General features: G+C 41.9%; 1 long non-coding RNA gene across 3 annotated transcripts; it reads left to right on the top strand.

Annotated features, from left to right (window-relative positions):
* The first annotated feature begins 95 nt into the window (after window positions 1-95).
* LOC149859092 (uncharacterized) lies at window positions 96-17,285 on the top strand. 3 transcript variants are annotated; one of them, XR_016443739.1, is made up of 3 exons: window positions 96-3,221; window positions 4,773-4,885; window positions 13,840-17,285. It is a non-coding gene; the product is annotated as an uncharacterized LOC149859092 (long non-coding RNA). The 3 variants fall into 3 exon arrangements; XR_016443738.1 differs by having other exon boundaries at window positions 11,658-17,285; XR_016443737.1 differs by lacking the exon at window positions 13,840-17,285 and adding an exon at window positions 5,330-11,590.
* The last annotated feature ends 167 nt before the right edge of the window (window positions 17,286-17,452 follow it).

Raw genomic sequence — 17,452 nt, 5'->3', positions numbered from 1 at the left:
CGTGCAAGCGGAGGTGCAGCCGGGGCTGCAGCGGGGAGGCCCGTGCAATTGCACACCTTGCGGGACAGCTTGCAAAGTGGGCTCAGTCTCTTTCTTTCTTTTTTTTTTTTCCTTTCCTTCCCCAATGGCACAGGCTCTGCTGCACCTACATGATGGGCCAGGGCTGGCAGCTCGCAGCTCCAAACTTGGCTCGGAGTAGCCCAGTGCGCAGACGTGCTTCCTCCCGCCGCGCGGTGCCCGCTGGGTAGTGTAGTGCGGGGCGGTGCGGGGCACGGCGGCGGCTGCGGCTGCCTGCCTGCGCCCCAGCCCCCTGCTCCCCTTCGTGTGCTCTTCTTCCCCCTGCCTTCTTGCCTGCTGACCCCCTTCTTGCCCCCTGCCCTCTTAACCCCGCCTTGTCCTCTTCCTGCCCCCCGGCCTTTTGTCCTCTTCTCTTCCCCTTCTTGTCCCCTCCTCTTATCTCCTTCTTGTCCTCTTCTCGCCCCATGTCCTTTTGTCCCCTTCGTGCCATTGTTCCTCTTGTCCCCTGTCTTCTTCCTGGCCTCTAGTTCCCATTTTGCCCCTTGTCATCCCCTTGCCCCCCCATCCTCTTGTCTGGCCCCCAGGTTTGCAGGGCTCTGGTGCCCCCCACGCGCGCTCCTCCTCCGTTTGCAGCAGGAGCCCTGCAAGGCTGGGATGGAGGTGCTGAGGGCTGGCGCAGCGCGCAGGAGAAAGCACCCGGCCCTGCACGGTTGGGTGTGCGAGGTTCAAGCTTCCCTGCTCTGGAGACCTGCAGGGAAGAGCAGGCCGGGATCTGCTGATCAATCTGCCCCATAGAAAAAAAAAATGACCGCAACTAAAGGGGGAGGCGGGCGATGAAGAGAAATGAAATGAAAGCTGGCCTTTTCATGCAGAAGGGGCAGCTGCAGCAGCCAGACCCTTTCCTTTCCTGTTCAGGAGCACACCCACCTGTTATGTCATGATTAGGGCATACAAAAAATAAGTATTGCTGGGTTTTTTTATTCCCTGACTTCTTCCTTGTCCCATTTCCATGCACAGCATGTGCTGCTCTGCTTGAAGAACCTTATCTTGCAAAGGGGCTGCCTCACTGAAGTCCTGTTCCTTTCTTTCCTTTAATTATTTTTGTGCAGGTGTTTGAAGTCTCATTGGCAGCTTATTTACTGGTTACGGTCTCTAGAGAGTCTGAGTCTGGCTTCCTGTTTATCCTTTTACGGCGCCATTTGTCGAATAGTAAAGATGTTCTCTGCTTATTTCCTAATCAAAATGATTGTGCATATTTGCACTTTCCAACAAAGTAACAGTAGCTCTGTAGGACTGTGGAGATTGGTATGAAATGCCAGGGAGGCATTTGGTAACAAGAGTACCTGTTTATTATTATTATTATTATTATTATTATTATTATATGACACAATTTCTGGCTGGACAAAATAAGGCAGAATCGGGTGCATGTTTTCTGCCTGCATCTCATCTTATTTTGAGCAATGGAGCAGAGACCAGAGCCTGCGTTTACCTCCCTGGTTAGTTTGACATCCAGTGGACCACTGGTGTCTAATTTGAAGCATATAGGTTGCCTGATCTGGGGATGGAAGATAAAACAAATGTGGTATCAACAGCAGCGTTTCCTTTCCAGCACTTGGCAGTCCCCACAAGTTAAGGTGGATTTCATAGCAGCTAACTTGTTAACTCTAGTGGATAACTCGATCAACTCCTTTCAGGCTAGCCTGGCTGGGGGAAGGTGATGCAGCTCACTGTTTGGCAGCAGCAGCAGCAAGTTTTAAAGCAACACTTAATTCAGAGATGAGGATAACACCTGAGTTTATAGCTTCATCCTGTGTTCTCCTCAAGACAAGCCCTTAGTTAAAATGTTGCTAGAGGAAAAGGACCCCCAATGAACAGGCAGGAAACGTCCATTTTTGCTTATTGTCACTTACTGGATTATTTTGCTTTTGTTCTTGTTTGGGGAGCATCTCTGGCTGGGTTCAACAGAAAAAGCAGCCTTTCAAAACATTGAATAGGATCACACACTCGGGCAGCTGCAGTGGAGCTGTTCCAGTCAATTAGGTGAGCCTACAGTTAGGACAGCGCTCTGAACCTTGCGCTGGATGCAGGTATGTCTCAGCCCTTCCCATTTGATTAACATGCATAAAGCTGGCCTTTTAGTGAGTTGAGTATACTGTTATGTACAGCAGAAACCTCCCTTTGTCCTCCAAAGTACCCGCCTGTTATGGTCCACCTGGGATGAGCAGTTGAAGCATCAACTGAGATTCACAATCTAGATTTATTCCCATAGCCCCCCTCCCCTCTCTCATATCTATATCTCGATATCAAAAAAATATTCTGCCAGTTTAGCTGAGGGGAGAATCACAGCCTTATCCAGCATAGTTTTGTTGCCAGTTCCTCATGGAAGCACAATTTATGTGGCCAAAAGGACCCTTTTTCTAGCAGAGTTCATGTTCTGGGAATTGACTCTTCTAGAGAGAAAGTATTGCAATAGAAAAATGCCTGTGGTTGCCTTATGTGGCATTTTTGCTAGGGTGCTGTGGTGGTATAACTAGACAGGCAAAGTTGATCTGGTACGGACTACCGTCCCCCCACAATGCCCCGAGTGACCTTTTTTTAGCAGATATCAGCCTTGGGGAAACGTATCCTATTTGATGTTCTTCAAGTTAGAAACTTGATCATTCAGGTCGTGCCTTGCCTTGTCCACGCCAATGATCCATTGCATAAATTTCTTTACAGAGTCCCACAGGTGTATGTACGTCCTCCCTGGTGTAGTGTGGTGGGATGGATTTGGTTCATAATTAACAGGTCTCTGCATATGTGAGCCGTGTGTTGTCTAGAAGACAGTATGGGTACACAGCCAAATAGATGAGATGGGCTCAGGTCTGTTCGCATTTTCCTTTAAGTTTGCAAGTTCGTTTAAAGCAGGAACAACTCTTTTGCTCTGCTTTGAATGGCATCTTTGCTTACTGGGGTCTTGATCAATTGACTAGAGTGCCTAGGCTTTGTGATATAGAAATCATTAATGCTTAATCTGAAGTCTTTTTTTTGTTGCTGTTCTAGGAAGATCAAGGTTTATCCGGAGTTTGAAATGGAAGAAGCAACTTAAGATGCACCAGATGAGTAATAGAAAATCCTGTCCGAAGTAGACTATGGAGGAGTTGTACCCAGGCCAGTGAAGAGGAGTGGCTAAAATGCTATATAGTCAAGCCGACCAGTGACAGGTGCATGGTAATACAAGGAAGGATGGGGGTGGTATTTTGGGGTAAGGAAAAACAAAGCTGTGCACATTACAGTTAAAGTAGCCTTTATGTGAAGCATTGAAAAGATAATAAAAAAGCCCCATATTCAAACGTTTGCAGGTAATGGATTTGTAAATTATTTTGTAAATTATTCTGCTTTTGTCTGTTATAGAAGAATTTAAATAAATAGTTCACATCATGAAGATTTGGGGGCCAAGTGGGAATTCTCAACTTACAGTGAAAACTGCGGTGGAAATTCTGTGTACTCCAGCAAAATAGTGATACCTTGAGGTCTAAGACTTCTGTGGAAGTAGTTCATGAAGAACATAGATCTGTAATTATGAGCAGTGCTACTAGTCATTACTCGAATCTGGTTTTCTCCAATGCATTGGAAAATATGTATTATAGCAAACTTCTGTACCACAACCTCAGACTTCTGCAAATGTGCATCCAGTGATTTAGACCATATTATACAGTAGGCACTTGGCAAATGTTTTTTATGCCATTTTTAGTTATAAAGGCGAAAATAAAAAGGATACAGTAACCCTCAATGAGGTGTACACTTTTATAACTTCATAATGTTCAGAGTGTTTGGGGGGAAAAAATGGCTGAAAATATGCCCTTGCCTGAGACCTTATATTGCCAGATTTCAGCGTAGAGCATGTCTTTATTAACCAAGCAATACCTCCTTGAAATGAGGGGTTTATTATGGAAAGGCGGACAGACCCTTAATTAACACATCCTGAACGGCAGTTAAATAGCCCATAAGCTAAATAGTGGCATGCACAGTCCTTAAGCTTTGGTTGGCAGAGTTGGGCAGACTTAGCTAGTTCAAAGGTCTATGATGTGTTGGTATTTTTCTTCTCGTCTGTTCCAGTCTGCTTTTAAAGTTGTGTTAAATGTAAGTGATCATATTTTGGGGCTGGGGCTGTATTTTCTGGTTTACCCATTTTAGCTTTTGGAGTCTCTTGCGGAGTCTCATTTGTCTATCTTGCCAGATTGAGAGGGCTAAGGTGGGCATGTCCACGTGGCATTGGACAGAGCTAGAGCTCAGCACTGTGAAAATACCTTCCTGCCCATTCACCCCTGCTCCGTGCCTGTCAGTAAAGTTTCTGGCTTATGCGCAAGGCCTCAGACTTGGGGGTCTAAGGTTGAGCCAAGTTCCACTCTAATGGCAACAATATGATCTCTGTTTGGTACGCAGCATGCCATGCAGTGCAGGCAAATGGGCATTTTTTGGAGTCTAACCTAGTGCAGATGGACCCTTATTGTTCTAATATATCTTTTCTATGTAAAGTGGAGATGTCTCTTCATTACAGTATTATGAATGCATTCTGCTTGTACACAAGAGATGATACATTGCATATGTTGATGGAAAGACGCCAACAGACTATAGAAACAATCTTATTCTGTTGAAACATGCATGTTTCATGCCTTGATAGTTTTTCAGGGTGGTCCAATTAAGGTAAATGCTCCTGGCATCTTTTCCATTAATACTTGTCTTCACCACCATCCATCATCCTATTTCTTCAGCTGGTTGTCTAAGAGCTTCTGCCCATCTGGACCCTGAAGCATGAAGATAGCAAGCAACTTCCCATGTCTCCAAGGGAAATGTCTTTCTATCTGGTCCTCTACTGAAACTGCAGGTAAGCATGCGTCATTGTTGCCTACACTGGTTGCGGGAAACGTAGAGCTCTTTCCATCCAGTCCTATACCGAAAATGCAGATAAGCATATGTCATTGGCACAACCAATGTAGGGAACACGGAAGTATTTTTGTTTAAATGTAAGTCTTGTGACCAAGATTATTGTTTGTAAAGCACATGAAAAAAAATGTCCCTACCATTAATGCTGGAGGTGGACAATGGAAACTGAAAATTAAAATGGGTTGTAGGGGAGCATGGAGGGAAAGAAGGCTCAAGAAAATGAAAGAAACATTAAGTTTGTGGTTAACATATAGGACTGAACCAGGAGATCTGCTTTCAACTTCTGGTTTTGCTATAGATCTTGTGGGTAAATACTGCAGAGAAACACCATGAATGTTTCTATTCTAACCCCATGTGTTTTGACAATTTTGTTTTTTGCCTTCAGATTGCTTTCCACAGTTACTCTAATAAACGTGCTTGCTGGAAGGAGTGTTTTGCTGAAATTGCAAAATTTTCAGCAATATTGCCTTAAGACAGACCATCAAATTTATAAACTGGAGTGTGTATTTTGGCAACTCGATTTGTTTTGGTTGTTTAGATCAACCTGATCACGCAATTGCAGACCACATGACCTGTTTGTCCAGTCAAAGACACAGCAGGAATCTTCAGTCGTGAAGATTTGCTAACAATTGCTTGTGAAATAATATGCAGGCCAAGAATGATTGGTTGTTTCCAGAAATCTGAGTTCCGTATAAAAATGGAAACAAGCACCGGTTTGTTGAATTGTTCCCTTTTTTCATGTGTTTTTTTGCATAAGCCTCTTTACCTGTGTTACTTTCAGTATCTAAATGGGGAGGATAGTATTTCCCGAGTTTACACTTTGAAGTGATGTTCAGACCTGTTTTTTAACTAATCATTATAAAATGTTTTAATGTTCTTGGATATTTTTAGCATTTTATGCCCAAAGTTGTAAGTGTGGCTTTTTTATTGTGATGCAGAGAAGGGAAGCAGGCTTGGCATCTGGAACACAGGTGTGAGTGAGAGATGCATGATCAGGTATTAAGGGAATGTCTTGTAGTGTAAAGAGCAGCCTTAACTGCTAGCACTGTAAAAAGACTATTTAAAGCCAGTGTGGATTTTGGATGATAGCTATATGCAGGGAGAACAAGGGTCACGATGCCTAGGAAGTGGAATCTTCCAAAAACAATAGCCATTGGAAATGAAGAAGTCAAGCTGAGTAAAGGTACTCTGTTTGCTAACTTCCATGGAGCAGGGAGATGGGACAGGGGCCAACAGTACCTTTAAAGAAGCGGCCAAGGGTTATTTCTGTTGTTTTTTTTTAATTTCCATTTTGCATTTTTACTGACACATAGCACTTCCCGCCATCATCGCCCTTTTTCCTAGAAATGAAAACTATGTAAGAAGAGGAGAGGTACAAACATAACACATTCTGGCATATAATACCACTGTTGGAGTTTCAAGTTGGACCTTAAAGACTGCAAACAAAAGAGGGGTGTTTTTTTTTTCTTTACAAATGATTCTTTTACAAAAACAGCAGTTATCAAAGTGTGAATGATTCCTCAGTAAAGGGCATGCATACCAAGGCCATTTAACTGCTCCCTACAGTCTCTGTTTTTTATTTCATTCCTTTTAAAGTCTCTTACTGCTGTGAAGGAATCGTTTCAACATTACCCGATCCAGTGACCTCTGCCAAAGTCTGCAGAGAGCCTGAAACAATAGCTTTGAGGTGTGCACTGCTCCTTCGCTTTGTGCTATCAATGACGCTAAACTGCCAGCATCGTTAGCAGTTTCCACGCTGATTGAAAGGAAGCGGTAAAAGCTCATTCTGATAAGCTATGCCATGGTGGCCAACATTTTTTGGCAAGTGTGTCATAAAGAAAGTCTGAAGTAGGAGATGGGAGTGGCACTGTTGCCAGTATGCTTGCTGTACAGTACAGGTGACAGATTTTGAACAAACCTGAACCTTGGGAGCTTATGGGAGGAAAAAGCCACCTGCTATTTTACTAAGTGATGCAGAAAGGGTGTGGCAACCCTGGGTTTGGCATCATCTACTCCCACCGTTTCTGTGAAGCTAATCCATCAAGCCAGGACCCCAACTCTATCCCCTCCTTGAGTGTTGCCCCAAATCCTGTCATTGGTATCTTTTTAACTTAGTGCCTTAGGCTCCTGTGCCAGCTGCACCAATTGGCCATGCCACTCGTGGCCTACGTGCTGAGGATTGGCCACCACTGAGCTATGCCGTCCACCTAATAACTGCTTCCTAGGGATAGATAGGTCTTTCTATTTCTTCTTTTTTAAAAACATTTTTGACCTGAGGAGGTAGCTAAATTCAGCTTTGTTTTGCTTAAGGTGGGCACTCTACTTACTACTTTCACAGGCCACTTTCAGACTAGAAATATCAGTATAAGCATAGCGATATGTTAGACCTGCAAAGAACTCTTCGTGGGGCTCAGCAGAGTTGCTTTTCTCCCAATAGAGTGGATTGCCCACACTGAGCAAAATGAGTTCTCCTGGTAAAAATACAGGTCGGCTGGGTCTACATAAAAGAGTTCTGCTGCTACGGCTGTGATGGCCTGGGTTGTTCTGAGTCACAGCCCTCTCATCGCCCATCTAGCGAAAGAGCAGTATGAGATGAGCAGTCACTGCTCTCTCACTCCCCTCCTCTTAAGACTATTGAATAGGTAAGATACTTGAGGCATGAGATTTTTGTGGATGAAATCCTTTTATTGAACCGACTGCATAGCTGGGATAGATTCAGACAAGATTTTGAATACAGGGCATTCTTCTGCAGGTCACTGGCATGCTGATCTAAGGTGCTCTCGATGTGTTTTATAGATGTACCTCGCTTTTATCACCTAACTTCTTTTTGTCTGCCTCTATTGTTCAACTATAGCATTTGCTAAATAAATAATGCCCCTGACCCAGCTCTGCTGGTGGAAGTGTGTAGTAAACACGCACAAAAATAGCAGTGCTTGTGCGGTGGGAGGTGAAGGTTGGACAAAGAGGTGTTCACTGCAGTAGAAGATGAAGAAACTGTTGAATATTTGTTAAGAACAAATGGACCATCTGGAGGAAAGGATGCCACAAGGGCGTCTGCTCTGCCTTTCCATCTAGCTCTGTCCTCAGCAATAAGTGGGTGAGCAAGCGACAGAGCAGGATGCTTGCCTTACAATAGAGGAGGTGACAGACAATGAACAACCCCGAGCATTGGTGGCTTATAGGAGAAAAAAAAACCCATCTGCTCTTTTGCTGTTCTGATCAGGGCAGAAAGGATATCGCACGTTCCTTTGTTCTCCACTGAAGGTAACGGCAGACTACAGGCCCTCTTGCACTTTGCAAGCCAAAAAAAGTGAAGTTCATAAGAGCTTAGCAGCCAGATCTTAAAATTCATTTTAGTTTCCACTGTCTGTCTGTCTTGCTCCTATGCATTTCCTCTAGCAGCCATCAGAAGTTAATACACATTTCCACTTAGTGTCTTCTGGTAGTTTGATCGTATGAGAAAATGTTTAGATAGCTTCAGTTTTCTTTGCTTTTTCCCCCCTGCCCTAACAAACTACACTAACCCTGTGAACCTGGGGCTGGAGAGCTGCTAAAAAATCTCTTTGTGGCTTTTAAGCAGATGGCCAAGGAATTCTTACAGAAGATAAAATGACCTATAAAATCTCAAAGTAGATGCTGCTCGTAAAAGTGACAGAAGCCCAGTAAAGGAAGCCCATTCACAACTTGAGTAACCTAGGTAATGGTACAATTTAGGGCTGGAAAAAATGGGCCGATAAGAATAAAGAGCTGAGTGCTTTGGTAAGGAGAGGGGTTAAAGGAGACAATCATCTCAGCTCAAACAAGTGGGCTAAGGGCTGTGCTGCAAGCATGAATACATCCATTTTATCTTGATTTGCCAAGAGACAGAGCACAAGGTCACCTCGGGATGTAAGAGGCCTGAAGGATTTATTGGAAGTTTGGAAAATGCTGCCCAGGCAAATAAACCAAAGGAGTTCATGAAATCAGAAATCTTGAATTTATTCTTAAGTGGTGTGTTTCAGAGGGTAAGTTATCCTTTTTTGTCAGTGATGGAAAGAGCTAGTGTGACGGATACTTTGGTCTTTTTAACTGAAAATCTAGTCTGCTTAAAATGCAACAACAACAAAAAATGTGTAGGTATGGGAGGTGCACCCAAGTCACCGTTCCTATGAATGCGAAGCTTTCATCCCAATCTTTCCTCTTTCTTGCGTGCTGTGCAGGCGTCACACTCGCGGCACAGCACAGTGCTGTCATATGGGAGATTCCAAAGTTCAAAGCTAGCACATGCCCACCTTTTTTTTCCTTCTCCGACTGTTTACACGGATTTCTCTGTGTTTATGGTGCAGCTGTTATAATACCTCTCTGTCTCTCTCATTTTCAGTTTTCATATCTCTTGGTATTGCTTCTATAGAACTAAGAGTTTTCTGCTTTTATTTGATTAAATAGTTTGGGTTTAAAGTCTTTCATTCTGGCTCAACTTGGCCCTCAGTCCTTTTACAGCTTTGAGCAGCACACAATTGGCCGGACTTGCACTCTCCATCCTTGGCTCTTGCAGCCGCAGCCTTTTCAGGGGCTTGATCTGGGTTTTTGTGACCTGCAAAGAACTGTTGGCCTCTTCCAGGTGCTATTGGTGTAATGGATAATATCAGAGCTCTTAGAAAGGTATAGGCTTGAGGATATTTGGCAGGCGTTAACTGCAGCCCTAATAATATATTGCTTTCCATTTAGCAAGCAGGGTGTTTCACTGATTATTTTCAGTCTGGCACAGCTGACATGAGTTGTATCAAAACTGGACTAAGTAAATGTTCTTAAACCAGCAGGTACTTTTTGTAGCGTATAGGGCCTTAAATTCATCACTGAAACTGGGGTCGTCTCAGCAGACCTTGTTAGTCTAAATGCCTTTGTGGATTAAGATCTGCAGTACTTTCTGACATCACTTGAGTATCTGATGCTGTGGGGTTAACATCATCCTTGCGAAGGAAATAAAGACTGATTTGGGCTGAAAGCTGAGACTTGAAATTAATCCTGTTTTTAATTTAAACTCCTCCAACTATAAGGAAGCTCAGTGACAAAAATAATAATTATTCTCTGGGTACAAATATTGCCACCTTCCCCCTGGCATTATGAAACCCAAGCTGATTGTTGGGATTCTTGCAAAACAGACCCAGGTGAGAGTTTATAAATTATTCCCTTCAGGGTCCTTTTAAGATAAGAGCGCGTTTTGTTTTCATTAAGACAACATCAGTTGAGCAGCATATCATTTAAGTGTGTTTGTCTCCTGCTACAGAGATGAAGGCAAATCAGAGAGATGTTTCTCTTTAATGCAGGAAAGATAGCAATCCTGTGACATCGTTCTGTAGCAATAATTTGCTTGCTGTTAATGACAAGATGGATTTGCAGCCTCTTTACTAATGGATGTTGGTACCATAGTGTCACCAGCCTCTGCTGTCATTCCTGAGAAGCGGCTTTCTGATTGGCTTATGCTTATTTCCAGCGGTCAAGCTGGTTCAGCAGTGTGATTGATTTGTTGTTGGTCATGGGGGGGTTGGGGGGTTTTTCCCCCAACTGTATCATTGCCCGATTCTGCCTCTCAGGCCTCTCCTTCACCAGTGGGAGCCTCTCTTTCCAGATTGCCCCTATGCATGAAATAAACTCCTAGGACTAATTTTTGGAAAGCATTCTCACTCTAACCCCTTTCTCTCTCAGTGATCCCTGCAAGATAAGATCTAGTTTTAAAATATTTCTCTTAATTTATTTCTATGTATTGCTTCCTCTGGATTTCCCAGGATATGTGGTCTACAGACTCTGTCTTCTAGATGCTCTGAACAGTTACAGAGAAGCCATAAGCAATATACTTTTGGCATCGTCCTACACCAGAATTGTTGTGAGTGACAAGTGTTTGCAGGCTCCAAGGTTGCAATGAGCCCTGCATAGAGAGACTTCCAGTCTCTGCTCATTGCAAAGCCAGTCTGAACTCTTCAGCGGAGGGATGGTCTTTATCACTAGGTTTCTATGACACCAAACACATCTTGAGTGTTAAGTGGTTTATTAAATCTTTATTATGTTTATGTTGCTGCCAGAGTAATAGGATCTGGAAGCAGTTACTAGAGTCTTTTGTTTTGTTTTTTTCTTTTTCATTCTTTCTTTATGAATGTATTTTGAAAGTTTGCCAAGCGCCAGGATAGTACTGCATACTCTTGTATTATATAGTACAAATGTGAATGAATGACTTCAGTGGGACATGCTTGACTTTAAACACATGCTCCTCTTGAAGTGCCTAACTGATGAGATGTAGTTAAGTATGTGCATGTAGTTGCTAGTTTAGGGCCTTCCCCTCAGTTTTCTCACTTGTAAAATGGGTCTGTCCCTTCTGGGTCAAGTTTAGGGTCTAGCAGTCCTGACTCTTCCACTGCTTCCATACTGCAGAATGACTTAACCCTGAATAAAGTAAGCATATAGCTACCACTGCTGCATATGGGATTCTTTATTCGGTAGTAATTTGCTTAGGTCAAATCCACCTTTACAAAATGCAACTCATTAGAGGACCAGGGTGAAAATCTGGGATGCTCTGGGATTCTCATGTAAGTAGTGTTAAATAAAGACTAATGTCATGCCTATTTCCCCTTAGTGTCTTTTGGTAGTTCAGAAGTTACTTTTATTTGTTTGACAGTAGGAGCTGGCTTTTTTGTTTGTTAGTTTAAAACATAAGTGCTTTTTAATGTGTGTCAATACAGGAATCAGACGTTCCTAAAAGAAAAAAAAGGCAATTCATAATCTATACAGCAGGATGTGTTAGGAGAGGAAGAAGACTCCAGCTACTCTTATCTGGAACACAAAGCTTCTGCTTGTCGTAGTTGAACTTTAGAAGAAACCATGTGCACATAAAAGATTACAGTACAACTGAGCCCTTTCTTCTCTGTAAATTTGCCAAGTCTCATTGAGGACTCTTCTCCTTACTGTTTTGACTTGGGGGGGAGTCCTGCCCCTTGATAGTCTTGTGTGAAAATGGAGATGGATGCGAATTTTGCATGAGAGAGGGAATCCTGCCCTCAGGACCACAGAGAAGTTCAGACTCGATAGGATCTGTGCTACGTGGCAAAAGGAGCAGGTTTCCTATTGAAGAGGGCATAAGTTGCATGAAAAGGGTTACCTTTCTGCAACTACCTCTACTTCTCTGCTACTCCCCTGCTTCCATGTCAAGATCCACCTTGCTTTATATTCAGGTTTGTAAATCAAGCCTCTGACATCTTCTAGTTGAGAAAACAATTTAGTACTGGCTGTTTTGCCAGCCCTGTTGTTCATAATGATATGCTAGACCCCGTAGTGACTTGCACCTGAACAAAACCCAACAACAACAAAAAAGCCAGCATATTACTGTGATTTTATTCACCCCGGTATGTGTTCTGTGGAAATGCCAGGGGCATGGTAAATACTGTCCCTAAATACAACTAGGGCACAATGGGATGCTTCGTTTTTAATACTTTTGTTTGCCGTACCACAGTCCCTAATAATGATCTTCCATTGAAATAAAAGCAAACGGGCTTCACTGTAATGTTTTAGTGGTGCAGCAATAAGTTTAAAAAGGGAAGAAAAAAGAAAGTGTGTTAGCATAGGGGAGAAGAACCTGACATCAGGTCTTACCCAACACTGTTAAGAGCACAGTGGTAAATTAAAACTGTAGTAGCATGTTTTCTTAAGCATGGCATTACTACACATAACTTTAGAGCACATAACCACTAATTAAAATGCCAAAGCATCCTTTTGTTTAGCAGAAATTGCGAAGAGGAGCCTCCTTGCACTGTGTGATAGAAACACTGATTGCAAGTTCCTCCAGTAGAATGACCCATGTGGCAAAGGACCATAGTAGCCAAATTTCCACATCAGGCAAGTTATCAATTAGTTTATACTCCTAGAAAAGTCTGTCTTTATGGCGTATAGTAAAGGTTCACTGCCTTTCTCCAGCCTTGCATGTCTAGGAATGAAATCCCAAATGCTTTGGCATAAGTAAGTATGGCTCCAATATTTTGTACTGCAAAACAACATTGATTTCTCTCTAACAGCGTTGAAAAAAGTTGTAGCTTTGTTTGGGAGTATTATTATTATCATTGCTTCAGTTTTACAGAATATCTATTCTCAAAATTTCACTCTGGATCTTTAAATGTCTTCTTGTATCCTCATTATTAATAATGTTCCCTCTGTGATAAACTGTCTAAACAGGCTATGTCCAATACAGAGAAAAACACTACTTTTGATAAATTATACCAGTGAGGGTAACAAGGGGGAAAAACAACATAGTCCAAATTTTTTCCTTTGGATATAGGCTGCAAAAAGGCTAAACACAAAATGGCTCTGGTCTACAAAATTTCCTCTTGTGCAGAAAAATTGAAAGGTACAATATTTAGGTCACAAAAAAGACAGCTAGGTTCATAGGTTTTTAAAGCATAGAGAATTAGATTATTGCTCATAAAGTTGGGCCTAGGATGTCATTGACATTTTTCAGTTCTAGAAAACTAGAGCTGTAGGTTATCACGCCAAAACTATAAAGCCATGCCTAAGGTGAACTTGCGAAGTTCTGAAAATTAGAGTAACAGGCAAATTTAGATTTAAAGGTCTCTGTTTGGAACATTATGAGGATTACCTAATGCCCGTGTCTTCATATTTAAAAGGGAGGGGAAACTATTAAAGGACAGAAGGGACCATCAAATGATTTCTTTTGAGATCCTGTAAAAAACAAAACAAAACAGACAACAGAATTTCTTCCAGTTGTTTTTGTGTTGAGCCTTTATTATATGCTATTAGCCTTTTATAACTCATCTCTCCAAGTCATCTAGCTGAATGCCCATTGCTATTGGGTCTATCTTCCTAACTCGTAGAAGTCTTCAAAGCTAGAGCAATGCAATGGTTCTTGTTTTACAGAGGAGGACAACCCGCATATGCAGAAGAGGCTTGAACCAATAATCTCCTGCCTGATGACTGTTCCATCCTTCTTTGTATAATTAAAAAGAGATCCAAGCTTTAACAAGTCATAGGCAAAGGGAGTAGCACTCTGGATGGGATTATAATAGGTTTGAAATATACAGGGATGGAGTTTTGGATTCATCTGTTCTTGAAGTCGTTTGTGACGGAGCTTTGACTCAGAGCAGTTATGACGATGATTTGATAAAAGGCAATGGAAATATCACAACAGTTAGTTATTTATATATAACACTTATAATCAATGCTTATACCAGATGAGACAGGTTTTTTTAGCCAGTTGAAGATCGAGAGAAAAAAAGCATTATTATCTGGATGCTGCTAAGCAAGAGACTTCAGCATTCACAAGAAATCCAGAAATATTGTGCTGGCTCCATGCCACCGCTTCAGTAAGAGAAGTTGGTAATTGGGCTATGGCCAGCTTCTCCATCAGCTTCCTAAGGAATGGGAGGTTTGACACCAAGTCGAACTTGCACATCTCTGGGAATTGCCTTCAGTTTTGTAACTAATGAACCAACTGCAACCAATGAACAGGTCTATCCTGATTCTTAAGCCCCAGTGTGGGGTTACCACCCTGCTGAAATTTAGGTTCATACCATGGTTCTACAGTCCCCTGGTTGGTAACTAGGTACAACCATTTTTTGTGTTTCCTTGAGGTCTATTAAGTCCCCTCCCCCCGTTTGCCTCTGAAAACAATGCCTGTTTTACGGTTTTTGACTTTTTTCTTCTGTAAGTGCTGTTTTGTTATGTAGTAACCCCAGCTAGCGTTCCAACTCTGTGATTTATGTTCTGTGTATATTGCTTAATGACTTACAGTCAGGGGAATTAGCAGGGTAAATGGTCACCAATGGAAGTAAAATATTTGCAATATGGCTCACTGCAATTTTAAGACTTTTATTTAAAAAAAAAAATGCCACAATTGTGCCACTAACCATCCTGAAAAGGAAAATTCAATTACTTTGTTTCCTCTTTTTAAAACCCTTCATATTAATTTTGGCTAAAAACATAACCATTTCCATATATTCCTCTTGCTGAGTTGCCTGTTTGATAATGCAAGGGTTGAATACAACTTTCAGCAGTTCTTTATGTGTTCAATGAACATTACATACATTATGCAACAAGCAAATGAAAGAAATGTCCATCCACAGCTTGTCAGGGGAAGGAACACTTCCATATGTGCTATTGAGTATCCAGAGTTGCTGGTACACTACAGAAAAAACTTGACAGCCTGAAAATGTAGTGCAGCTTGAAGTACTTTCTTCACTCACATGAGTAAATCAACATGTAATGAACTGAGTTCAGTGAACTGTGTTAGCAAATGAGTGTCAATTTGCTTGTGATCTCAAGCCTTCTGCTTATATTGCCTACAACCAGTCAACTGCTTTATATCTGCTAATGTAAATACATGCCAAAAAAAGCCAACTGTGAGTTCAAATGGTCATGTTTTTTTAATGCTGAATCTGATGTTCAATGACTTGAGTTATGATACTGGAAACCGAAGGCTGAAGTGAAGAATTATTTGCCCAAGCTCATGATGATGCTGTATTGCAGACCAAGGTAACTACTCTTAGCCACCATTGACACTGCCCAATTCTGCATTAGGGAGCTCTCCAGGGTGTTAAACTGTTTCTTGTTCCTGAGTTCTGTTGATTAGTAGGCCTCCAGTACTTGGGTGCTGTGCCCACGCAATCCCTACCCCCAAGCCCCCCCCCCCAAAAAAAAAAACACCCCAAAAAGAAGAACCATTGTCCTACTTTGCTGTGAAAAGATTATTCACATTCCAAAAGGCTTCTCAGGTGACATAGATGCAAGCTATTGATTGATAAACAGCCTGCTTGTACTCCCGAAGAGCTTTACAATTGCTCATTTAAAAGATTTTCAAGCCAACATGTGAAAGATCCAATAAAAACACATGCCCTTTCTGACTGGTCAGTGTCTCGCTCAGAAAAGGAATTTTTGCACTTTTCCTCTTAAAACCTACAGTATGACCAAAACTGAAGGCACTTCCAAGATGCATAAGTTCAACTTGGTGTCAAACCTCCCATTCCTTAGGAAGCTAATGGAGAAGCTGGCCATAGCCCAACTACCAACTTCTCTTACTGAAGCAGTGGCATGGAGCCAGCACAATCTTCCCGGAGTTCTTGTGAATGCTGAAGTCTCTTGCATAGCAGCATCCACGTAATAACATTTGTGTTTGCTCCATATTCAATGAGACTCTGTCTCACCTGTTATAAGCACTGATTATAAGTGCTCTAGTTGCTTTTGACTCACGGAAACCTGGACACGAAGCATTCTGTCCTTAGGAAACTTCAGGTAGTAAAGAGTGTATCTCATGCCTCCGCAGCAGTGTGGGGTGGATATTAAGAGCATGTCAAACTTGTCTTGAAGCCCTACACTGATTTTCCACATGTTATTGAGTCACACTGAAGGTGTTGGCTCTTATCTTCAAAGTGCTTAGTGGCCTAGACCCTGTGTATTGAAGAGGTCACCGAAGGCTGAGTCCAGAATGTACCCCTGTAGCTGATGACTTCCATTCTCCTGCACAATGGGCCATTTTGTCATAAATATGAAGCATCATCTTTGGAGGAGATGGAGCCTATTTCAGAGTCAATTCAAGAGTGTGAAAGAAACTTCTGCAGAAAATAACTGAGACAAACCTGGCCACATTCCACTCTAAATGCAAGATGTTTCATGGAGCCACCTGCCTTCTCAAACGTCAGATGGATGCCAAGGGCTGCATCTAACAAAAACAAAACCCTACCATAACAAAATGCTAGACTGAACACACAAATCTTTACCTGTAAAAAAAGAAGAAAAAAAAAAAGATGGGTGTGTTGGGGGGGGGGGTAGGCAATGTACAGCAGACACATTGGTTAATGCATTCTTGGAAGGCACTCTGATACCATGATGAGGAGGGTGATATAACAACGTGCATAGAACAGAATGAAACTGGGAACAGCCAATGCTCTGAGTTTATGTATTAAGTTCAAGCACCATGTATTTTAAAAATAGAGCATTTGTACTGCACTGTTTTGAGTGATAGCAGAAAAAATCGTAAAGATATTCATGTGATTTCAGATTATAAATTTGGAACTAATTGCTGCCTGCTCTGTACTTTGTTGTCAATTTGTTAAGCATTAAGATTAATAAAGTTACTTAAATTACTCCTTTGGTTTTACTGTTAAAGACCAGGCTGTCAGCTTAAAAGGAGTTGCAGTAGAAATGGAAAACCTTATTTTTGAAATATATGAAAATTGGTCTGGACAGAGCACAGCTTCCCTCCCCCCCACCAAACAAAACAAAGCACAAACAAACCAAATCTTAAGGTTTTCCAACCTTTCCCGTGATAAAACTACTTTCAGTTGCTTATAACTTTGGCAGGTCTCTCCTGATCAGACTGAAATTTTCTGTGTTTGGTGTCATTAGGCTGTATTAGTTCTGGCCAGAACTGTTCAGCCTTTCCAAGAGTGAGAGTAAAAGGAAAATATGTGATTTGTCGTATTAAAAAAATCTTTTACATTTTGTCGAGTGTCTTTATATCAGTTATAGTGAGTTA

Source organism: Crocodylus siamensis, chromosome 8 (genome assembly GCF_052110815.1).
Source record: "Crocodylus siamensis isolate JL-2025a chromosome 8, ASM5211081v1, whole genome shotgun sequence".
NCBI lineage: Eukaryota > Metazoa > Chordata > Crocodylia > Crocodylidae > Crocodylus > Crocodylus siamensis.
This window is presented reverse-complemented; position numbering and strand designations above follow the sequence as displayed.